This window comes from Nycticebus coucang, chromosome X (assembly GCF_027406575.1).
Source record: "Nycticebus coucang isolate mNycCou1 chromosome X, mNycCou1.pri, whole genome shotgun sequence".
Taxonomy (NCBI): domain Eukaryota; kingdom Metazoa; phylum Chordata; class Mammalia; order Primates; family Lorisidae; genus Nycticebus; species Nycticebus coucang.
Window position 1 is genome coordinate 70,819,218 of NC_069804.1, and position 25,858 is coordinate 70,845,075.

Genomic DNA, 25,858 nt, shown 5'->3' on the forward strand with positions numbered 1-25,858 from the left:
TTTCATCAAACTGGTTAACATAGCCTTCACTGCAATTTCTTAGTTATTGTGTTAAGACATTTATATTATATACTTAATAAATTTAACATGTACCCTTGTAAAATGCACCATAGGAGTGGTCCCACCAATTACCCTCCCTCCACCCATCCTACCCCCACCCCTTCCTCTCCTCTTTCCCCTTCTTCCTCGGCTACAGTTGGGTTGTGGCTTTCATATGAAAGCCATAAATTGGTTTTATAGTAGGGCTGAGTACATTGGATACTTTTTCTTCCATTCTTGAGATACCTTGCCAAGAAGAATATGTTTCAGCTCCATCCGTGTAAAAATGAAAGAGATAAAGTGTCCATCTTTTTTAAGGCTGCATAATATTCCATGGTGTACATATACCACAATTTGGTCATCCATTCATGGGTCGATGGGCACTTGGGCTTCTTCCATGACTTAGCAATTATGAATTGGGCTGCAATAAACCTTCTGGTGCAAATATCTTTGTTATAAAGTGATTTTGAGTCTCCTGGATATATACCTAGTAGAGGATTTGAAGTATAAAAGCAGGTCCATTATGAAATCACTAAGTGACCTCTAAACATCTTTCCAAAAGGAACATTTTATTTCCATTCCCATCAACAGTGTAGAAGTGTTCCCTTCTCTACTCATCCACGACAACATCTCTGGTTTTGGGATTTTGTGATGTGGGCTAATCTTACTGAGGTTAGATGATATCTCAAAGTGATTCTGATTTGCATTTCTCTGCTGATTAAGAATGATGAGTTTTTTTTTTTTTTTTTTTTTTTTGCCAGGGCTGGGTTTGAACCCGCTAACTTTGGTAGATGGGGCTGGCGCCCTACTCCTTTGAGCCACAGGTGCCACCCAGGATGATGAGCATTTTTTCAGGTATCTGTTGGTAGTACACCTGTATTCTTCAGAGAACTTTCTCTTCAACTCCCTTACCCAGCCTGAGATAGGATCACTTGTTCTTTTCTTCTAATATGTTCGAGTTCTCTGTGGATTCTGGTTATTAAACCTTTCTCAGGGACATAACCTGAAATATCTTCTCCCATTCTGAGGGCTGATTGTTCGGTTTATGTACTGTGTTCTTGGCTGTGCAGAAGCATATTAGTTTGATCAGATTCCAGTAATGTATTTTCGATGTTGCTTCAATTGCCCGGGGGGGGGGGAATTCCTCATAAAATATTTGCCCAGGAAGATTTCTTCAAGTGTTTTCCCTGCACTTTCTTCTAGTATTTTTATAGTTTCATGTCTTTATTTTGTTTTTGTTTTTGTTTTAATTAATTAATTTATTTATTTATTTTTAGTAAACCATAGCTGTGTACATTAGTATGATCGTGGGGCACCATACACTTGGTTCATAGATCGTTTGACACATTTTAATCACATTAGTTAACATAGCTTTTGTAGCATTTTCTTAGTTATTTTGCTAAGACCTTTACATTCCACATTTACTAGGATTCACAAATACCTTTGTAAGATGCACGCAAGTGTAATCCCCTTAATCCCCCTCCATCCCCCTCCCTCCACCCTCCCTCCCCTCTGTTTCCTCTTTCTCCCTATTCTTAGGTTGTAACTGGGTTATAGCTTTCATGTGAAGGTCCTACATTAGTTTCATAATAAGGGTGAGTACATTGGGTACTTTTTCTTCCATTCTTGAGACACTTTACTAAGAAGAATATGTTCCAGCTCCATCCATGTAAACATGAAAGAGGTAAAGTCTCCATCTTTCTCTAAGGCTGCATAATATTCCATGGTGTACATATACCACAATTTATTAATCCATTCATGGATCGATGGGCACTTGGGCTTTTTCCATGACTTAGCAATTATGAATAGGGCTGCAATAAATATTCTGATACAAATATCTTTGTTATGGTGTGATTTTTGGTCTTCTGGGTATATGCCCAGTAGGGGGATTACAGGATTGAATGGCAGATCTATTTTTAGATCTCTAAGTGTTCTCCATCTCTCTTTCCAAAAGGAATGTATTAATCTGCATTCCCACCAGCAGTGCAAAAGTGTTCCCTTTTCTCCACATCCACGCCAACATCTCTGGTCTTGGGATTTTGTGATATAGGCTAGTTTCACTGGAGTTAGATGATATCTCAAAGTAGTTTTGATTTGCATTTCTCTGATGATTAAAGATGATGAGCATTTTTTCATATGTCTGAAGGCTGTGCACCTGTCTTCTTCAGAGAAGTATCTCTTCAAGTCCCTTGCCCAGCCTGTGATTGGATCCCTTGTTCTTTTCTTGCTAATGCGTTTGAGTTCTCTGTGGATTCTGGTTATTAAACCTTTGTTGGAGACATAACCTGCAAATATCTTCTCCCATTCTGAGGGCTGTTTGTTGGCTTTACTTACTGTGTTCTTGGCTGTGCAGAAGCTTTTTGGTTTGATCAAGTCACAATAGTGTATTTTTGAAGCAGTTTCAATTGCCCGGGGGGTCCTTCTCATAAAAAACTCGCCCAACCCAATTTCTTCAAGGGTTTTCCCTACACTCTCTTCTAGTATTTTTATAGTTTCATGTCTTAAGTTTAAATCTTTAATCCAGTGAGTCTATCTTGGTTAATGGTGAGAGGTGTGGGTCCAGTTTCAGTCTTCTACAGGTTGCCAGCCAGTTCACACAGCACCATTTGTTAAATAGGGAATCTTTTCCCCACTGAATGCTTTTAATTGGCTTGTCAAAGATTAAATAATGGCAAGTAGCTGGATCCATCTCTTGGTTCTCTATTCTGTTCCAGACATCTACTTCTCTGTTTTTCTGCCAGTAACATGCTGTTTTGATCACTATCGATTTCTAGTATAGTCTGAGGTCTGGTAGCGTGATTCCTCTTGCTTTGTTTTTATTTTTGAGTAATGTCTTGGCTATTCGAGGTTTTCTCTGATTCCATATAAAACGAAGTATTATTTTTTCAAGATTGTTAAAGTATAACAGTGGAGCTTTAATGGGGATTGTGTTGAAATTATATATTGCTTTGGGTAGTATGGACATTTTAATAATGTTGATTCTTCCCAACCATGAGCATGGTATATTTTTCCATTTGTTAACATTCTCTGCTATCTCTTTTCTTAGAGTTTCATAGTTCTTCTTATACAGATCTTTCACGTCCTTTGTTAGATAAACTCCCAAGTATTTCATCTTCTTTGGCACTACTGTGAAAGGGATAGAGTCCTTAATTGTTTTTTCAACTTGACTATCGTTGGTATATATAAAGGCTACTGATTTATGAATGTTGATTTTGTAACCTGAGACACTGCTGTATTTCTTAATCACTTCTAAGTGTTTTGTAGTAGAGTCCCTAGTATTTTCTAGATATACAATCATATCATCTGCGAAGAGCGAAAGTTTGATCTATTCTGACCCTATGTGGATACCCTTGATCGCCTTTTCTTCCCTAATTGCGGTGGTTAAAACTTCCATTACAATGTTAAAGAGCAATGGAGACAATGGGCAGCCTTTGCTATGTCCCAGAGGTTCTGATATGTCGTGTCTTCATTGTCGTTTTGTTCCAGAAATTTGGCAATTTCCTTCTTGATCTCATCTCTGACCCAGCTATCATTCAGCATAAGTTTATTTAACTTCCATGTTTTTGTATGTGTATGCAGATTCCTGTTGTTACTCATCTCAAGTTTTATTCCATGATGGTCTGAGAAGATGCATGGAATAATTTCTATTCCTTTAAATTTGCTGAGGTTAGACTTGTGACCTAAGATGTGATCGATTCTGGAGTAAGTTCCGTGGTCTGATGAGAAGTATGTGTATTCAGTTTTGTTGGGATGAAATGTTCTCTAGATGTCTGCTAAATCTAAATGCTGGATGGTTATATTTGAATCTAGAATTTGTTTACTTAGCTTTTTGTTGGAGGATCAATCCATCACTGCCAAAGGAGTGTTAAAATATCCGACTATTATAGAGTTGGAGGAAATCAAGTTGCTCATGTCTGTTAGAGTTTCTCTTATAAATTGAGGTGCATTCTGGTTGGGTGCATAGATATTAATAATTGAAATCTCATCATATTGAGTCTTACCCTTAACAAATATGAAGTGACCATTTTTGTCCTTCCTTACTTTTGTTGGTTAAAAGCCTATTGTTTCCGCAAATAAAATTGCAACTCCTGCTTTTTTCTGGTTACAATTTGCCTGAAATATGGATGACCATCCTTTCACCCTGAGTCTGTATTTGTCTTTTAAGTTAAGATGTGACTCTTGTATGCAACAAATGTCTGGCCTGAGTTTTTGTATCCAGTCAGCAAACCTATGTCTCTTTAGAGGGCAGTTTAAGCCATTCACATTAATGGAGAGCATTGATAAGTTTGGTGAAATTTGGGGTATTGAGTTTTTTGAAGGTCCAGTGGGCATTTTTAATCCTTTTGCCATTATGGAAGTTGGAGTTTGATCAGAAGTTTCTGAGTGAGTTTACTTTTGTAGTAGATGATTGGGTTGGTTATTATGGAGGATAGGTCTGAGAATATCCTGAAGAGCTTGTTTGGTTATGGCAAATTTCTTTAGCATATGTATGTCATTAAAGTATTTAATTTCTCCTTTGTAAATGAAACTCAGTTTAGCTGGGTACAAGATCCGGGGTTGAAAGTTATTTTGCTTGAGGAGATTAAATGTTGATGACCACCCTCTTCTGGCTTGAAAAGTTTAAGCAGAGAGATCAGCTGAAATGTTCTTCCCTTTGAAGGTAATAGATTTCTTTAGCCTGGCCACTTTGAGAATTTTCTCCTTCATATTAACTTTAGTGAAGTTAATTATGATATGCCTGGGGGATGTCTTATTGGGGTTGAGTCATGCTGGGGTTCTGAATCTATCTTCTATCTGAATTTCAGGTTCTTTAGGCATGTTTGGAAAATTCTCTTTCATAATTTCATGCAGAAGGGCATCTGCGCCCAGTGAGGCCACTTCATCTGTTTCAGGAATTCCTATGAGATGGATATTTGCCTTCTTCGAGTTATCCCAGAGCTCTCTGAGTGAGTGATCCATTTTTGCTCTCCATTTCTCTTCCTCCTTGAGAGTTTGGGAGCGTTCAAAGGCTTTATCTTCGATATCGGAGATCCTTTCCTCTGATTGGTCCATTTTGTTGCTAAGGGATTCCACTGTATTTTTCATATCTTTGAGGGCTGCAAATGCCTGTTTCAGTGTGTCTAAATCTTTCGTGGTTTTGCCTTTAAATTCGTTAAATTCTTGAGACAGCTCTTGAATTTCTCCACAAATTCCTAATTCCATTTTGTTAATCTTGTTTGCCATCCAAATTCTGAATTCGATTTCTGACATCTCAGCCAGTTGTTTGTGAATGGGATCTTCAATTACATCTGCCGTATCTTTCCTTGGGGGGGGGTTGATCTATTCTGGTTATTCATGTTACCAGAGTTTTTCCACTGATTCCGCCCCATGATTGTTTTACTCCTTTTGATTTTCCTCTGGTGTTTTGTCGAGGACCCATACAGTGCTTTGGCCTGAGAAACTGGGGCCCTGTTTGGTGTAGAGGGGCTAAGTGGTTCTGATTTGTTTTCAGCTGGTTTCTATGTGACCCTAGTGAAAAAGTTACTCTGGGTTGAAGTCTCAGCTGTGGAGAAATACCAGCAATTAAGTCACCCCACCCACCACAGGCAACAAATGGAAAAGGAAAATCAAACCTTCCTACAACCACACACCCAGGGCACCACCTGGGTAGTCCACAGGTGAGTGACTCAGTTCAAAAGGCCCAAGTCAATTGTCTCAGTCAGCAGCTGCCTCAGGTGAGAGAGTTCAAGAGGTCCCTGGGAACTGGATCACAGGGGTCTGGTGACTGCTTTAAAATGGCTTGCTCCAGTGCTGCATGGAGTCAGGAAGAGCCACCAGTAAATAGATCATTCTAGGGAGATTGATGCCTCCTTCCCCACCTTGCAGCTCTGTCACACCCAGTCTCTGCTAGCCCCACAGGGCTGTGACCCAGTCAGTTCTCTGCAGTAAGCAGATACTCCAGGGTTTTGCACCTGCCTAAGTCACAGGGTAGTCTGTGTCTGCTCGACTAGGCCACTATTATCTGTCTTTATCCAGCAGGGAGTGGTGTGGCCTGTAAATCTCGGGCACTTGATGGAGGCTGGAGGTGTTCACTCAGTTCCAGCCCCACCCTTACTTTATGTTACTGGGTGAAGGGAACAACCCTGTGGGAGTTTCTTTCTGACCTTGCCAGATTCCTCTGCAGAGGAGAGGCTGATTTGAGTTCCCAGAACCTGTGTCTCAGGCCCTGTCTTTAGTCCTGTGGGTTTGTATTTGCAGCACGGTCAGTTGTTGGCTGTAGCCTCTTGGCCTCCTTTGTCTATAGGCTGGTGATCCCCTAAGGGCCAGGTGCGTCTTAGGCTCAGTAGAGCGGTTCTCTGGATCAGCCCCACCCTAGGAGTTTCCCAGCTCTGCAGGTGTGTTTTCTAGTCCCCGTGTTCCACCCAGGTGGGTACCGTCTCAGGAAAACCCTTTACTCACGGGGCCTGTGTTTCAGTGCCAGGTCTGTTCCATGGTGGTTGCCATCTGAGAAGATGCTCAGCCTCATCTGGTTGCCCAGGAAGACAGGAGGAGAGGCTATGGGGTATGTGGGGGTGGGCCTTGTTATTGCTGAAGACGGCTGTTGCTCTGCACCTCGGGGCACCACCGCTCCAGTGTAGTTCCCTCTCAGCCGACCGTCATCTTCTCGCTCCTTTGCTACAGAGTCAGCACTGGCCAGCTGCAGTCCAGGTCCTGTCTACACCTCTTGAGAGATCACCCAAGAATCTGGACTCCTGAGGGGGCAGATGTCCAGATCACGGAGTGAGAGTGGAGGGGGGTGTTAGGAGCTCAGGGTTGCAGGTCGTAACACCAAGCTCATTGAGACCAAATGAACAAATAAACAGATACAATGGTTACCAGGCACATGGGCCCATAGATACAGAGACAGACGGAAACACATAAACATACAAGCAGTAGCCATGACAATAGCAATATAAGAAGCACCGCAATAAAAATAGTGACAATTGTAAAATAGTTGAAAGAAGGAGAAAAAAAGAGAGAACAAACTGGTGTTAGAAGCATGTTAAGTGAGAAGAAAGAAGAAATTAAAATTAGAAGACATAGAAAAAAATATATCTATATAAAATGTAATAATAAAAAATTATCGAAATCTCCTCTAAGAAAATGGTGAGGAAAAATCAGACAAAAAGAAAACAACAGCAAAAAAAAAAAAACACGAAAACAAAAAACAAAACAAAACAAAACAAAAAAAAGGCACAACTGCAAAAATATTCTTCAACTGGTAGAAATATACCTATAAATATTTATATGTCTGCTGTAGGGATCAACTTTCGTAGGAATATATTCATATTGCAATATACTTTCTGGACACCAGGTGGCGCTGTGAGTGGTTTCGAGACTTATACCTCGTTTACAGTTTATACCGTTACCATGGTAACCACCTTTCATGGCCGATCGCCATTTTGGAGTTTCCGTAAAAGTTTGTTGCCTAAGAATTGTGGAAGCTCGGCTGTTCTTTTCCGGACAGCACTTGTGACCGACCTTCCCACTCAGTGCAGGTGTCCACGCTTCCTAAGTCCCTCCACTCTGTTCCCAGGTTCCCCCACAAAGTGGCGACTGCAATCGGCCATAAGGCGAGTGGTGTTGAGTTCGCGTGGTATCTCCTGTAGCTGGTTCCCGGGGCTTCAGCAGCCAAAGCCAGTCCGCGGCTTCAGTAGCTTCGCGGCTCCAGAAGCCACAGCCGGGTCCTAGGCTTCAAGCCGGTTCCCATGGTTGGAGCCCTCGGGGGATTTATTCTGAGTTTTATGGTTCAGAGTTTTGGATGGGCATCCTCCAGTTCGCTGCGCAGCCTGATCCGCCAGCCCCCTCCAACACCTGGGGGAAAGGTGCCCACCCTTTCGGGTAGTTCAAAATGTCTGTTTCCCAGGCAGGATCCCTTCCCTTCAATTGTCCAACAGTTTGCCCAGCTCCCTGTGGTTTTGAGTGGCTCTCCTTTCGGATGCCTCCCTCAGTTCAGGATTAATTACTTGTCTATTGGGTTTTGTCAGCATTTACAAGCTGCTGACCTCCGTGGGGGAGGGGCCTGCTGGCCGGCATGGCCGAGAGTGAAGGATCTTTACAACAGAGTCTGTGATTTTAAATTACCTCTCATATAGCAAACCGCCAGTTTGCTGGGCGTCTCCACTGTCTGTCCACTGCAATAATCCACACACAGGGAAGGTCCACACCGCCTTTCCTCTCACCTGGTGGCTTGGGAGAGGTGGGCTACATGTCTTTACTGTCTGCCATCATGCTCCGCCCTCCTATAGTTTCATGTCTTAAGTTTAAATCTTTAATTGAGTGATAGTCTATCTTAGTTAATGGTGAAAGATGTGGGTCAAGTTTCAGTCTTCTACAGGTTGCCAGCCATTTCACCTAGGACCACCATTGTTAAATAGGGAATATTTTCCCCAACTGAATGTTTTTAATTGGCTTATCAAAGATCAAATAACAGTAAGTAGCTGGGTTCATCTCTTGGTTCTCTATTATGTTCCATACATCTACCTCTCTGTTTTTGTACAAGTACCATGCAGTTTTGATCACTATGGATTTATAGTATAATCTGAGGTCTGGTAGCGTGATTCCTCCTGCTTTGTTTTTATTTCTGAGTAATGTCTTGGCTATTCCAGTTTTTTTCTGATTCCACATAAAATGAAGTATTATTCTTTCAAGATCTTTAAAGTATGACAATGGAGCTTTAATAAGGATTGCATTAAAATTGTACATTGCTTTGAGTAATATGGACATTTTAACAGTTATGATTCTTCCCAACCATGAGCATAGTATGTTTTTCCAATTGTTAACATCTTCAGCTATTTCTTTTCTTATAGTCTCTTTATAGAGATCTTTCACGTCCTTTGTTAGGTAACTCCCTAATATTTCATCTTCTCTGGCACTCCTGTGAAAGGAATAGAGTCCTTGATTGTTTTTTCAGCTTGACTATTGTTGGTATATATAAAGGCTACAGAGTAATGAGTATTGATTTTGTAACCTGAGATGCTGCTGTATTCCTTGATCACTTCTAGGAGTTTTATAGTAGATTCCCTGCTGTTTTCCAGATATACAATTATATCTTCTGTGAAGAGTGAAAGTTTGATCTCCTCTGACCCTATATAGATACCTTTGATCACATTTTCTTGCCTAATTGTGATGGCTAAGAATTCCATTCCATTACAATGTCGAAAAGCAGTGGAGACAGTGGGAAACCTTGCCTGGTTCCAAATCTGAGTGAAAATTATTTTAATTTGACTCCATTCAATACTATATTGGTATGGGTGTGCTGTTGATGACCTCTATTAGTTTAAGAAATATCACTTCTATACCAATTTTCTTAAGTGTTCTGATCATGAAAGGATGCTGGATATTATCAAAAGCTTTTTCTGCATCAATTGAGAGAATCATGTGGTCCTTGTTTTTATTTTTTTTGTGTGATGAATTATATTTATAAATTTACATATATTGAACCAACCTTGAGAACCTGGGAGAAAACCAACTTAGTCATGGTGTATAATTTGTTTGATGTGTTGCTGGATTCTGTTTGCTAGTATATTGTTGAATATTTTTGCATCAGTAATCAATAGTGATATTGGTCTATAATTTTCTTTTCTTACTGGGTCTTTTCCTGGTTTGGGAATCAAGGTGATGTTTGCTTCATAGAATGTGTTGGGTAGCATTCCTTCGTTCGTATATTTTGAAAAAGATTAAATAATATAGGTACTAGTTCCTCTTTAAAAGTTTGGTAGAATTCTGATGTGAATCCATCTGGTCCCGAACTTTTCTTTTTAGATTTTGTATACTTTATGCTATTTAAGAATTTGATATAGGTCTGTTCAACATTTTCACTTCATTCTGGCTAAGTCTAGGAAGGTTGCATGCTTCCAAGTATTGGTCTATTTCCTTCAAATTTTTCACATTTCTGAGAATAGAGTTTCTTGTAATATTCATTAAGATTTTTTTTAATTTCTGAAGAGTCTGTTGTTATTTCCTCGTTGCCATTTCTGATTGATGAAATTAGAGATTTTACTATTTTTTTTCCTGGTTTGGTTAGCCAAAGGTCTATCTATTTTATTGACCTTTACAAGAAACCAACTTTTTGGTTGGTCTGTTGTATAATCCTTTTGTTTACAATTTCATTTAATTCTGCTCTAATTTTGTTTTGTTTTTTTCTTTTCTTCTGCTGGGTTTAGAATTGGAATGTTTTTCCTTTTCCAATTTCTTGAGATGTGGCATTAAGTTGTTAACTTCCTCTTTTTCCATTCTCTTGAGGAAGGTTTACAGTGCTATAAATTTCCCTCTTAGGACTGCCTTTGCAGTATCCCAGAGGTTCTGGTAATTCATGTCTTCATTATCATTTTGTTTCAAAAATTTGGAAATTTCCTTCTTAATCTCATCTATGCCCCAGCTATCATTCAGCATAAGGTTATTTAGTTTCCATGTTTTTGTATGTGTATGCAGGTTCCTGTTGTTACTGAGTTCAACTTTTATTTCATGATGGACCAAGAAAATACAAAGAATAATTTAGATTATTTTAAATTTGCTGAGGTTATACTTGTGACCTAAGATGTGATCAATTTTGGAGGATATTCCATGGGCTGATGAGGAGAATGTGTATTCAATTTTATAAGTATGAAATGTTCTGTAGATGTCTGTTAAATCCAATTGTTAGATGGTTAAGTTTAAATCTAGAATTTATTTTCTTAGTTTCTTACTAGAGGATCTATACACCAGTGCCAAGGGAGTTTTAAAAACTCCAACTATTGTGGTGCTTGAGGAAATCAAGTTGCTCCTGTCTGTTACAGTCTCCCTTATAGATTGAGGCACATTCTGGTTGGGTGTATAAATGTTAATAAATGGAATATCATCATGTTGAGTGTTATCCTTAACAAATACAAACTGACCATTCTTATATTTCCTTACTTTTGTTGGTTTAAAGCATATTGTATCTGCAAATAAAATTGCAACACCTGATTTTTTCTGATTTCCATTTGCCTGAAATATAGATGACCACCCCTTTACCCTTAGTTTATATTTTTCTTTGAAGGTAAGATGAGATTCTTGTATGCAGTAGATATCTGGCCTGAGTTTTTGTATCCCATTAGTCAACTTGTGCCTCTTTAGAGGACAATTTAAGCCATTCATATTAATTCAGAATATTGATAAGCCTGGTAGAATTTTGGGTTTCAAGTTTTTTCAAAGTCCAGTGGACATTTTTAATCCTTTCACCACTGTGGAAGTTGGAATTTGATCAAAGGTTTCTGAGTGACTTTACTTTGGTGGTGAAGGATGGTGCTGTTCATTATGAAGAATAGGTCTGAGAATATCCTGGAGAGCTTGTTTAGTTATGGAAAATTTCTTCAACCTGTGAATGTCATTAAAGTATTTAATTTCTCCATCATAAATGAAATTAAGTTTAGCTGAATACAGGATCCTGGGTTGAAAGTTATTTTGTTTTAGGAGATGAAAAGTCAATGACTACCCTCTTATAGCTTGATATGTTTCAGCAGAGATATCTGCAGTCATTCTAATATTCTTCCCCTTGTAGGTTTAGGTTTTCTTATGTCTGGCTGCTTTCAGAATTTTCTCCTTTATATTAACTTTAATGAAGTTAATTATATTGTGTCTTGGAGATGCCTTATTTGCGTTGAGTCATGCTAGGGTTCTGAAACTGTCTGCTATCTTAATTTTAGAATCTCTTGTCATGTCTGGGAAGTTCTCCTTGATTATCTCGTGGAGTAGAGCATCTGGGCCTTTCTAAGAAACCTCTTCACCTTCAGGAATTCCTATAAGGTGAATATTAGTTTTTCTTCAAATTATCCCAGAGATCGCTAAGAGAATGATTCATTTTTGTTCTCCACTTCTCTTCCTGTTTGAGCATTTTGGAGCATTCAAAAGCTTTGTCTTCAATGTCAGAAATCCTTTATTCTGCTGCTCAGTTTTGTTACTGAGGGTTTCTACTGTATTTTTCAGATCTTTGAGGGTTGCAACTCCTTATCTCAATGTGTCAAAACCTTTGCTGATTTTTTTCTTTGAATTCATTGAGTTCTTGAGACAACTTTTGAAATGCTCCTTGAATTTCTAATTTCAACTTTACCTCTATTCTGTTAATCTTATTTGCAATCCAAATTCTGAATTCGATTTCTGACATCTCATCCATTTGTTTATGAATGTGATCTTCTGGTGTGTCCACCATGTCATTCCTTGGGGGAGTTGTTCTACTCTGATTATTCATGTTGCCAGAATTTTTCTGCTCATTCTGCTTCATGCCTATTTTACACCATTTGGCTAGATGAGCAGATAAGGTGAAGTTGTGTTGGGGACTCCTGTAATAGGGATTGACCAGCGCTTTGTCCAAGAGCTGGGACTGATGTCTATACCTTTTCTCCTAGAGCTTTGCAAGGGACCTGTCCAGTGTTACGACCTGAGACACTGGGGACCTGCTTAGTGCATTGGGGATAAGTGGCTCTGTCTTGTTTTCAGCTGGTTTCTGTCCAATGCTAGTGAATCAGTAACTCTGGGTTGAAGCCTCAGCTGTGTTGAAATACCAGCAACTAAGTCACCCTGCCCACCACGGTCAACAACTGGAAAAGGAAAATCAAACCTTCCCACAACCATACACACAGGGTACCATTTTGGATAGTCATCAGGTGATTGGCTCAGGTCAAGAGTTCCAAATCAATTATCCCAATCAGTACCCAGTCTCAAGTTAGAGAGTTCCAAAGTCTCCAGCAACTAGATAGCAGAGATCAGCTGGCAGCTCAAGTATGACTCCTCCAGTGCTCCATGGAGTCAGAAGGACCCACCCAGCAAATGAATTAGTCTGAGAAGGTTGATGCTTCATTCCACACCTTACACCTCTGTAACACCCAGTCACTGTTAACCCTGCAGCGCTGTGACCCAGTTCCCTCCAATAAGCAGATGCTGTAGGGGTTTGTGCCTGGCTGAGTCACAGGGAGCTCTATCTCACTTCAGCAAGATGGCCACACTCTGCCACCAGCCTGCAGGGGGAGCTGATGCCTGACAACCTCAGGTGCTCAATGGAAGCTGGGGCAATTCACTCACTTCCAGCCCTGTCTCAGATTGATGATGTTGTCACTTATAAATCACGGAATTTGCATTTCTGTCTAAGCTATAGTCCCCTTCAGGCCAAGCACTGTTTGAATTCACAGAAACTGTGACTATGCCACTGTCATTGTGCCAATTCTCATGGAGTTGGCATCTCTGTCTCTGCTGCACTCTGTGTTGTGGTGAGTATGGTTAGAGCTCACACTCAGCTCTCAGTTCCTGCCTTTCCCTGTGCTGGTGCTGTTGTCCCACCTGCTTTTGTCTCATCTATGTTCCCCTGGGGGCCATGTGCTTCTTAGGCTCACTAAAGCAGCACTTCTGACTCAGCCCTGCCCTGGGAGCATGCCATCTCTGCATGCACATATTCTAGTCCCTGTCCCCACTGCTCCCAAGCTGGGCAGGTACTGCCTCAGGCATTCCTTTTACTCATGGGGCTTGCATTTCCATCCCAGATCTGTTCCACCAGTGGCTATCACTGGAGTACAGGCCTGGCTTTCTCTGGTTGAAAAGAGAGTCAGGGAGTGTCTCTCCAAAATATCGCCAGGGTTGTGAGCCCTATTGCTCCTGCCACTGCTGCTGCTGCTCTGTGGTGCAGGGCACCACTTCTCCCTCTCCCATATGGCTTCCTAAGTCCACAGTCCTTTCTTTACCCCGGTGCCACAGAATCAGCACAGACCTGCAACAGCCCACATCTTGTGCACATCTCTCAATAAAAATGGCCAAGAATCTGGACTCCATGAGGGACAGGCTTTCAGACCTCAGGGTGAGAGTGGAGGCAAGTGCTGGGAGTTCAGTGTTGCAGGTAGAGAATATATGCAGTTTTATGCCTGGTGGGAGAGTGCCATGGCACACCAGTGGGTCCTTTCTGGGGAAGAAGTTCTGGTTTTTAATGGGTCTCTCCCATGGGATAAAATAGGAGGATATCAGAACTCTGATCACTTATTTGTAGAAAGTATACTGCGAGCCGTTCTCATGGGGGAGGGGGCTCTTGTCTGCTTGGCAATGGATTTTGTACCTTTTGTTTATTTCCTTGGGGTCGCAGTTCGCCTCAGTAGGGTTGTTGTGCATTTTTCAACGTTCTTTCTTGGCTCAGCTCCAAACCATCAGATTACTTACTAAACTTCTGTCCTTTAACTCTCCTTCTGGACAGGAGCCTCTGTGGAAAGCTGGCTTCAGTTGGCCATCTTGCCTCTGCCCCAAAAGTGGTTCTTGAGATGGAATATACTCACGGTGAAAATTCTGTGAACAATATTGAAATGATAAAAGAGATTAGAATATTATATAAACTTAGTTGATAAAGTAATAAGCATTACTTGAGAGGATTGACTCCAGTTTTGAAAAAAGTTATACTGTGGTTTAAATGTTGTCCAACAGTATTTTATGCTACAGAGAAATCTTTTGTCTAAGGAAAAATCAATCCCTGTAGCAAACTTATCATTGCCTTATTTTAAGAAATTGCTAGGCTCAGCGCCTGTGGCTCAAGCAGCTAAGGCACCAGACATATACACCTGAACTGGCAGATTTGAATCCAGCCCAGGCCTGCCAAACAACAATGACGGCTGCAAGAAAAAATTGGCAGGGCATTGTGGCAGCACCTGTGGTCCCAGCCATTTGGGAGGCAGAGGCAGGAGAATCGCTTGAGCCCAGGAGTTGGAGGTTGCTTTGAGCTGTGATGCCATGACACTCTACCCAGGGTGACAGCTTGAGGCTCTGGAAAGAAAGAAAAGAAAGAAAGAAAGAAAGAAAGAAAGAAAGAAAGAAAGAAAGAAAGAAAGAAAGAAAGAAAGAAAGGAAAGAAAGGAAAGAAAGAAAGAAAGAAAGAAAGGAAAGAAAGAAAGGAAAGAAAGAAAGGAAAGAAAGAAAGGAAAGAAAGAAAGGAAAGAAAGAAAGGAAAGAAAGAAAGGAAAGAAAGAAAGGAAAGAAAGAAAGGAAAGAAAGAAAGGAAAGAAAGAAAGGAAAGAAAGAAAGGAAAGAAAGAAAGGAAAGAAAGAAAGGAAAGAAAGAAAGGAAAGAAAGAAAGGAAAGAAAGAAAGGAAAGAAAGAAAGGAAAGAAAGAAAGGAAAGAAAGAAAGGAAAGAAAAGAAAGAAGGAAAGAAAGAAAGGAAAGAAAGAAAGGAAAGAAAGAAAGGAAAGAAAGAAAGGAAAGAAAGAAAGGAAAGAAAGAAAGGAAAGAAAGAAAGGAAAGAAAGAAAGGAAAGAAAGAAAGGAAAGAAAGAAAGGAAAGAAAGAAAGGAAAGGAAAGAAAGGAAAGAAAGAAAGAAAGAAAGAAAGAAAGAAAGAAAGAAAGAAAGAAAGAAAGAAAGAAAGAAATTGCTAAAGCTACTCCAATCTTTAGCTGCCAGCACCTTGATCAGTCAGCAGCCATCAACAATGAACTAAGATTCTCCAGCAAGAACATTATAACTTACTGAAGGTTCAAATAATTATTGGCACTTTTTACCAATGAAGTATTTTTTATATTAAAGTATGTACTTTTTTATATAAAAGACTATTTCAAACTGGGCAGACTACAGTATAGTATAAACATAACTTTTGTATAAACTGGAAAAAAAGTTTAACTTACTTTATTGTGATTTTTGCAATATTTCTGAGGTGTGTCTTTATTGCCACTTAGCTAGCACTTTAACTGTCTTCAAAACCATCACTCTGATCTATTAAGTCAGATACTTCAAGAAGGTAGGGAACGTGGATAAAACAGTGAATTCTGTGAGCATCAGCTGATAGTACTGCATATTTTGAGGGGTATGGGTGTGAGTGTGTGTGTGTGTGTTTAGTGTGTGTGTGTGTGAGAGAGAGAGAGAGAGAGAGAAATGGGTTCTTTGATCACAAGCAATGCAGTGTGGAAGGGATTATAGAAGTCCACAGATGGTAGTTTTTGCAGAAGCATTGAATGCATGGAAGCAAGTTCATATTCAGAATATTTATTCCAGAAAGGACAAAATGCCTTTTCCATGATGAAAGTGGTCTAACATAATCAACCTGCCACCAGATAAATGGCTGATCACCCTGGAAATGCCATATCAGGAGCTTAGTGTCAGTTTTTGTTGATAGCAGATTGGGTACTCAGTTGTGGCTTCAACCAGGTTGGCCAGGGTGAATGGAAGTCCATGCTGAGCCCATGCTGAGACAATAAATAATCTCCTTCCTTTCACAGACATCTACTTTGTTTATGAGCCCACTGGACAATGAGAGGATGTCTGGATGCCTGGGGGAAATGGCTGACTGTATCTACAAAAGGAGTCATCCTATCCATTTGATTATTAAAATCTTGCTCTGATAAGGTAACACTTTGGTAAGCATTCACATGGGACACAAATATCTTCATGTTTTTGACCATTCAGAGAATTCTATCCACATATCTCCTCCCTACATTTATTTTGTCAACAGTTTCCCCATTATATTGTTTATATTTCCCTGATCATCCAGCCAAACCATTGTCTCTAACCCAGGAATTTACATATAATCACAGGTCTAGTCATATCTTCATTAAGAAAAGCACCAAGTGAGGGAGGAGACAAGATGGATGACTGAAGCCTGCTTTCCACAGAGGCTCCCGTCCAGTAGGAGAGTTGAAGGACAAAAATTCTAAAAGTAACCTGGTGGATTTGAGCTACACTAAGAGAGAAGGTTGAAGAACGCATGTCAAACCCGCTGAGGCGAGCTGCGACCACAAGGATACAAACAAAAGGTACAAAATCCATCACCAAGCAGACGGGAAACCCTTCCCCCATGAGAATGGCTCAGAGTGCCCCACAAACAACCAGGCAGAGGTCAAAGGTCCTCCCACTACACTTCATGGGAGAGACCCTCTAAAAACTGTACCTACCTCCCTACTAGAGTGCCACGGCATCCTCCTGCCAGGCATAAAACTGTATAAAATGTATATAGTCTCTACCTGGAATTCTGAGCTCCCAGCGATCCCCTTCACTCACACTGAGGTCTGGAGGCCAGTCCCAGTTGGCAGAGAGGGGACCACACCGGAGTGGCAGTTCCCTGAGGCACAGTGTGACAGCCGTCTTTTGGTGACAATACGGACAGGCATAAAACTGTAAAGCTGTGTGTGTTCTCTGCCCACAACCCAAGGATTCCAGCGCTCCCCGTGCTCCCCTCTGCTCTTGCGCCAAGGTCTGGAGGCCTGTCCCCCAGGGTCAAGACTCTTGGGCGATTGCTCGAGGGGTGTAGAAAGTGCTGGGCTACAGCCGGTCGGTGCAGACTCTGGGGTACAGGAGTGGAGAGAGGATGGTTGGCTGGAAGGGAGCTACACCAGAGCAGCGGTTGCCTGAACCATAAAACAGCAGCCCTCTTTTGCTAGCAATACATGTCACTACCGAATATTCTGAAGCCACACCCCCGTCTCCCTGGGCAACCAGAGACTCTGAGTATAGGATTTGCCTGAGGCAACTCCAACTTGCAAACCAGGAAACTCCCAGGGCAGGGCTGACCGAGAGATCCGCTTTACTAAACCTAAGACGCACCTGGCCCTCAGGAGATCGTCAGCCTATAGACAATACAAGAGCAAAGACAAACTGATTTGGAACTCAATTCAGCTTCTCTTCTGCAGGGGAACTGCAGAGTTGTTCTGTTCTGTTCTGTCAGTAACATTAATCAGGGGCAAGAATGGACCTGAGTGAAAACCCCCCAACCTTCATCAAGCGCCCAAGGTTGTCAGGCCTCACTTCCTCCTGCTAGAGAGAGGCAGAGTGCAGCGGCCTGGCAGACTTCCTTGTGATTCAGGCAGGTGCAAATTCCTGGAGTACCGATTCACTACAGGCAACTGGGTCAGCCAACTGCAGGGCTATCAGTGACTGGGTGTGGCAGTGGTGCAAGGTTGGGAAGGAGGCATCAACCTTCGCAGACTTATCTATTGGCTGGGTGTCTCCTCCTGACTCCACGCAGCACTAGAGCAAGCCACACCAGAGTGGTCACCAGACCCCTGTTGTCCAATTCCCAGAGACTTCTTAAACTCTCTCACCCGAGACAGGTACAGACTGAAACAATTGATTTGGACTTTTCGAAATGAACCAATCATGTGAGGACAAATCAGGTGGTGCCCTGGGTGCATGGTGGTAGGAAGGTTTGATTTTTCTTTTCCGATTGTTTGCCGGTGGGGGGCAACAAAAGTAAAGAAGTACAAGAATGGTCACTTCATATTTGTTAAGGGTAATACTCAATATGATGAGATCTCAATTACTAATATCTATGCACCCAACCAGAATGCACTTCAATTTATAAGAGAAACTCTAACAGACATGAGCAACTTGATTTCCTCCACCTCCATAATAGTCGGAGATTTCAACACTCCTTTGGCAGTGTTGGATCGATTCGCCAACAAGAAGCTGAGCCAAGAAATCTTAGATTTATACCTAACCATCCAACATTTGGATTTAGCAGACATCTACAGAACATTTCATCCCAACAAAACTGAATACACATACTTCTCATTAGCCCATGGAACTTAATCCAAACTTGATCACATCTTAGGTCACAAGTCTAACCTCAGTAAATTTAAAGGAATAGAAATTATTCCATGCATCTTCTCAAACCACCATGGAATAAAACTTGAGCTGAGTAACAACAGGAATCTGCATACTCATACAAAAACATGGAAATTAAATAACCATATGCTGAATGATAGCTAGGTCAGAGATGAGATTAAGAAAGAAATCGCCAATTTTTGGAACAAAACAACAATGAAGACACGAACTATCAGAACCTCTGGGACACCACAAAGGCAGTTCTAAGAGGGAAATTTATAGCACTGCAAGCCTTCCTCAAGAGAACGGAAAGAGAGGAAGTTAACAACTTAATGGGACATCTCAAGCAACTGTAAAAGGAAGAACATTCCAACCCCAAACCCAGTAGAAGAAAAGAAATAACCAAAATTAGAGAAGAATTAAATGAAATTGAAAACAAAAGAATAATACAACAGATCAATAAATCAAAAATCTGGTTTTTCGAAAAGGTCAATAAAATAGATAAACCTTTGGCCAAACTAATCAGGAAAAAAAGAGTAAAATCTCTAATCCCATCAATCAGAAACAACAAAGATGAAATAACAACACACTCCTCAGAAATCCAAATAATCCTTAATGAATGTTACAAGAAACTGTATTCTCAGAAATATGAAAATCTGAAGGAAATTGACCGATACTTGGAAGCACATCACCTTCCAAGACTTATCCATAATCAAGTGGAAATGTTGAACAGGCACATATCAAGTTTGGAAATAGCATCAACCATACAAAACCTCCCTAAAAAGAAAAGACCAGGACCAGATGGTTTCACGTCAGAATTCTACCAAACTTTTAAAGAGGAATTAGTACCTATATTACTCAACCTGTTCCAAAAGGTAGAAAAAGAAGGAAGAATACCTAACACGTTCTATGAAACAAACATCACCCTCATCCCCAAACCAGGAAAAGACCCAACAAGAAAAGAAAATTATAGACCGATATCACTAAAGAATATAGATGCAAAAATATTCAACAAGATCCTAACAAACAGAATCCAGCAACACATCAAACAAATTATACATCATGACCAAGTCAGTTTTATCCCAGGGACTCAAGGCTGGTTCAATATACGTAAATCTATAAATGTAATCCAGCACATACACAAATTAAAAAACAAAGACCATATGATTCTCTGAATCAATGCAGAAAAAGCTTTTGATAATATCCAGCATCCCTTCATGATCAGAACACTCAAGAAAATTGGTATAGAAGGGACATTTCTTAAACTGATAGAGGCCATCTACAGCAAACCCACAGCCAATATCATATTGAATGGAGTTAAATTGGAATCATTTCCACTCAGATCAGGAACCAGACAAGGCTGCCCATTGTCTCCATTGCTTTTTAACATTGTAATGGAAGTTTTAGCCACTGCGATTAGGGAAGAAAAGGTGATCAAGGGTATCCATATAGGGTCAGAAGAGATCAAACTTTCACTCTTTGCAGATGATATGATAGTATATCTGGAAAGGGACTCTACTACAAAACTCTTAGAAGTGATCAAGGAATACAGCAGTGTCTCAGGTTACAAAATCAACATTCATAAATCAGTAGCCTTTATATATACCAACAATAGTCAAGTTGAAAAAACAGTTAAGGACTCTATCCCATTCACAGTAGTGCCAAAGAAGATGAAATATTTGGGAATTTATCTAACAAAGGACATGAAAGATCTCTATAAAGAGAACTATGAAACTCTAAGAAGAGAAATAGCTGAAAATATTAACAAATGGAAAAACATACCATGCTCATGGCTGGGAAGAATCAACATTGTTAAAATGTCCATAGTACCCAAAGCAATATATAATTTCAATGCAATCCCTATTAAAGCTCCACTGTCATATGTTAAAGATCTTGAGAAAACAATACTTCGTTTTATATGAAATCAGAAAACACCTCAAATAGTCAAGACATTACTCAGAAATAAAAACAAAGCAGGAGGAATCACGCTATCAGACCTCAGACTATACTACAAATCGATAGTGATCAAAACAGCATGGTATTGGCACAAAAACAGAGAAGTAGATGTTGGAACAGAATAGAGAACCAAGAGATGAATCAGCTACTTACTGTTATTTAATCTTTGACAAACCAATTAAAAACATTCAGTGGGGAAGATTCCTTATTTAACAAATGGTTCTGGGTGAACTGGCTGACAACCTGTAGAAGACTGAAACTGGACCCACACCTTTACCATTAACTAAGATAGACTCCCACTGGATCAAAGATTTAAACTTAAGATGTGAAACTATAAAAAATACTAGAGGTGAGCGCAGGGAAAACTCTTGAAGAAATCGGTCTGGGCGAGTATTTTATTAGGAGGACCCCCTGGGCAATTGAAGCAGTTTCAAAAATACACTACTGGGACTTCATCAAACTAGAAACCTACTGCACAGCCAAGAACACAGTAAGTAAAGCAAGCAAACAGCCCTCAGAATGGGAGAAGATATTTCCAGGTTATGTCTGCGACAAAGGTTTAATAACCAGAATCCACAGAGAACTCAAACGCATCAGCAAGAATAGAACAAGGGATCCCATCGCAGGCTGGGCAAGGGATTTGAAGAGAAACTTCCATGAAGAAGACAGACGCGCGGCCTTCAGACATATGAATAAATTCTCATCATCTTTAATCATCAGAGAAATGCAAATCAAAACCACTTTGAGATACCATCTAACTCCAGTGAGACTAGCCTATATCACAAAATCCCAAGACCAGAGATGTTGGCGTGGATGTGGAGAAAAGGGAACACTTTTGCACTGCTGGTGGGAATGCAAATGAATACATTCCTTTTGGAAAGAGATATGGAGAACACTTAGAGATCTATAAATAGATCTGCCATTCAATCCTGTAATCCCTCTACTGGACATATACCCAGAAGACCGAAAAGCACATCATAACAAAGATATTTGTACCAGAATGTTTATTGCAGCTCAATTCATAATTGCTAAGTCATGGAAGAAGCCCAAGTGCCCATCAATCCACGAATGGATTAGTAAATTGCGGTACATGTACACCATGGAATATTATGCAGCCTTAAAGAAAGATGGAGACTTTATCTCTTTCACGTTTACATGGATGGAGCTGGAACATATTCTTCTTAGTAAAGTATCTCAAGAATGGAAGAAAAAGTACCCAATGTACTCAGCCTTACTATGAAACTAATTTAGGGTTTTCACATGAAAGTTATAACCTAGTTACAACCTAAGAATAGGGGGAAGGGGGAAAGGGAGGGGGGGAGGTGGGTAGAGGGAAAGGGATTGGTGGGATTACACCAGTGGTGCATCTTACAAGGGTATATGTGAAACTTGGTAAACGGTCTGTGAAGCTAGTGAATGATGCCCCATGATCATATCAATGTACACAGCTATGATTTAATAAAATATATATATATTTTTTTAAGTATAATTTTCTTTTTATATACATTTACTGTTTATTAAGCACAAGTGAATCATCATAGTTTTCATGCTTATCATCATCATTTTGAGTAGGCTGAGGAAGAGAAGAAAAAGTAGGGCTTGGTCCTAAATTCATGTTTAACTTGACCCATGTGGCTCTAATCTGTGTTGTTCAAGGGTCAACCATATATATTTACATATTTTTTATTATTTTTAATTTTTTGCAGTTTTTGGCTAGGGCCAGTTTCGAGCCCACCACCTCCAGTATATGGGACCGGTGCCCTACTCCTTGAGCCACAGGCACCACTCAATGTTTACATATATATATATATTTTTTTTTCCAGTTTTTGGCCAGGGCTGGGCTTGAACCCCCTCTGGCATATGGGGCCGGCACCCTACTCTTTTGAGCCACAGGTGCCGCCCCTATTAACATATTTTTAAAAGACCGACAGTGTCTTATTCTGTTGTTCAGGCTGGAATGCAGACAAACATAAATTTCTTTACCAACTAAAAAAAAAAAGAAAAAAAAAGAAAGAAAAGCACCAGGTACAGTGTTCTCAAGTTTCTGCCCCCTGGGAAGAGTTTCTTTTACCACTGTCTTTTAGGGATGTCCCAGAAAAATGGATGTAGTGCTACATATGCCCACTTTCAAGTCATCCATGAATATCATTCAAAACTATGTTTAAGCCAGGCCTGAGCCTTCTCTTCTTTAAAATTATTGTAGGGTGCTCTTTTGATAGCAGTTTCTCAAAAGGAAAGTAGTTATTTGTGGATTATGGTAAGGCCTTGCTCCAAACTTCTGAAGGTCATCACTCTGATTCATGTATAGGGGCCCGCCAAAGTGATTCATCTGATGGATCTGGGAAAAGTAATTTGAAAATCTTCCAGAAAGGATTCACCATTCTAGATGCCCTTAAGAACATTCATGATTAAATAAAATTTCTATCTGCTACTAAAACCTCAAGCACCGTTGGATATGCTGGATTGGATATTATGGTCCATGTGGCTGAGCAGCCTAGACCAGTAGCAGAATATTCTCCTGTTCTGCTCCCCACTGCTGGAAACTAGCAGCTTTTTGGGTAACTCAGTAAATGGACCAAAGCAGAGCTCCCAAATGTGAAATATGTTACTTGTAAACTCCAAATAGGCTTACTAGGTGTTTTGTCTTTCTTGGTTGTAGAAGGGCCAGAGGCAACAATTATCCTTTACCTTAGAAGTAATGTCTTCACATGCCCTATACCACTGGAATCCTAGTGATTACACTGGGCTACAGAGTCCCTTAATTTTAATAAGATTTATTTTTTACCTTCTGACATGCAAATATCTTAAAAATAAGTCTAATGTAGTTGCCACTTCTCACTCAGTAGGTTCAATCATAGTAGAATCATTAATGTAATAGACCAGTATGATGCCTTGTAAATAAAAAAACAATCAATGTCCTGCAAAGTAAATTGTGACATAGGGCTGGAAAATTGACATACCCTGGATACAGATCAATGAAGGTCTATTTCTGGCCCTTATGACTGAAAGCAAAGTGCTTCTTGTGGACTTTATTAACATGTATGGAGAAAAAAACATTTGTCCAGGTAAATAGCTACATACCAAGTACCAGTATCTGTGTTAATTTGCTCAAGAAATAAAACCATATCTGGAACAGCAGTTCCAATTTCAGCCATCGCTTTTAGGTTCATAGTAATCTACCGTCATTCTCTAAGATCCATATGTCTTTTGCCCAGGGAAAAAAGAACAGTTAAATAGGGACCCACCCCTGTATCTTTCAAGTCTTTGATTATGGCATTAATCTCTGTGATAGTTTCCAGAATGCAATATTGCTTTTGATTTATGATTTTTTAGGTAGAGGCAGCTCTAAGGGCTTCCATGAGGCGTTTACTACTATAACATTCATCACTCCACATATTAGGGAACAAATGTGGGAATTCTGCTAGCATTATGCAATCTGGAACTGGGAAAATAATCACAGAATGGGATCAGGAACTCACTGGCCTCCCCATGAAATTGATCTGAACTAAAACTCCATTAATCTCCTGTACCAAATAAGCTCCTAGTCTGTCCAATGGGCCACAATGACATTTTGAGTTTTCTGAACTTAGGGTCAGTTCAGATGTAGTAGTCTACAAAAGTCTGATCATTTCCTTTCCCCCAGTGCACAGTTACTCTGATAAATGGCCATAAAACCCTTTGAGGAAAGCTGGGAGAATTATTAATAGTTTAAATTTTCAGTAGTGTACCAAGGTCCTTCCTCATGGTAACCTGGCCTACCCATCATTCATGAGGTTCTGTGTCTGTAAACTGAAGTCTAGGAATTAATCGAAGGGCCATAATTTTCCATTTTTATTGTTAAAATTAGAATTTTGTTCACTTAACCTAGAATTTGTCTGCTTATATAGATCACATAAAATTTCAATAGGTTTCCTATCTATTTTACTTCTAATAGCACCATGATTAATCAACACCATAGATATGCATGAGTCAGACTATTCTGATTGTCACTTTGAATCTGATATTCATTATGGTAACTATGCCAATCTTGCCTTTGGCAGTTGAGTGCTGCCAGTTGGACTCTGCCTCAATGAGATTCTCTTACTCCCACTGATTTTAAGTTTTCCATTTGTGTGACTGCAGTTCACACTTTAAGGAATATTCTACAGAGAAAACAAGTCACAGAGCTCTTCAAGGATGCTGGGTTTGCCTCTATTTATCAAAGTATTAGTGAAATTAAGTCTTTTCAACCCTCCCAGTCTTAGTGAATAAAAACAAATCAACTCTAGCATTACAGTCTTCCTAATTCTTTGAATCTCTTTCTATATGCTAAGCAAAGAGAGATTGGGCATCTCCATCATGTTTCAGATCAAAACCAACCAACCAACCAACCATCCAAAATGTTAGAGGCCTTTCTGATTCTGTGAACTACAACATTACCTGCAGAATCTCTGCTTAGTGGGATTATATCAATAAATTTGGTATTTATTGATAATGGTGGAATTAAGTATATGTTCCTTCCAGAATTATCCCACATCCTTAATATCCGTTTCCACACATGTTCCCTGTATTTCTGATAGTATAAATTAGAAAATTCATGTAGTCCTTTGAGAGTATAGTGACATACCTAAGGGTCACACATTGTACCCATAGGGGATACAATGGGAGAAGACCCTTTAGGGGGTCTTCTGAGACTTGAGTCTAGTTATTGGTCTATAAGAGAAGAGGGGTTTGGGGGTGAGTCCTGGGGAGAATCAGCAGTATCTCCCTTGACAACCACCTTAGGGGAATCCATTGCCATTCATGCAGTGCAGTTATTCCCCTCACAGAGGTGGTAAGGATAATATCACTGTGGGTGGGGAGGCTGCTGCCACTGGGAATAGGGATGCCACTTCCACAGGCAAAAAAAAAGACATCAGAATTTAGAAGTTCAATGTTCCTAGATTTATCTTCCTACACATCCTAATCCCAAATTACAGAACCCCATTCTTTTTTAAATAATTTTTTATTAAATCATAACTTTGTACATTGATGCATTTATGGGGTTCAAGATAATGCTTCGATATACAATGTGAAATGCTTACATTAAACTAAGTAACACATCCATCACAATTATACTCATTTCTTAATAGTTTTGAAATGTACCATCACATCATGAACATTTGGTGAGGTCCCCCCAACCACGCTCCTTCCATATCCCTCCTCCCCACCCCTCTCTATCCTCTTCCATTCTACTTTCTGGACTATAGTTATGTTTTGCCATTCATATGAGTGTGTAGGTGGTTATATATTGATTTCATAGAGTACATTGAATACTTCTTTTTTCAATTCTTGAGATAATTTACTAAGAA

General features: G+C 40.0%; 1 protein-coding gene across 1 annotated transcript in view; it reads left to right on the forward strand.

The window, feature by feature from the left end:
• Positions 1-25,858, forward strand: part of ZC3H12B (zinc finger CCCH-type containing 12B) — a 581,279-nt gene that overhangs the window by 480,986 nt on the left and 74,435 nt on the right. Inside the window, exon 4 of the mRNA XM_053580125.1 lies at positions 16,253-16,379. The gene's annotated coding sequence lies outside the window, so the exon portion shown is untranslated. The remainder of the gene's footprint in view (positions 1-16,252; positions 16,380-25,858) is intronic.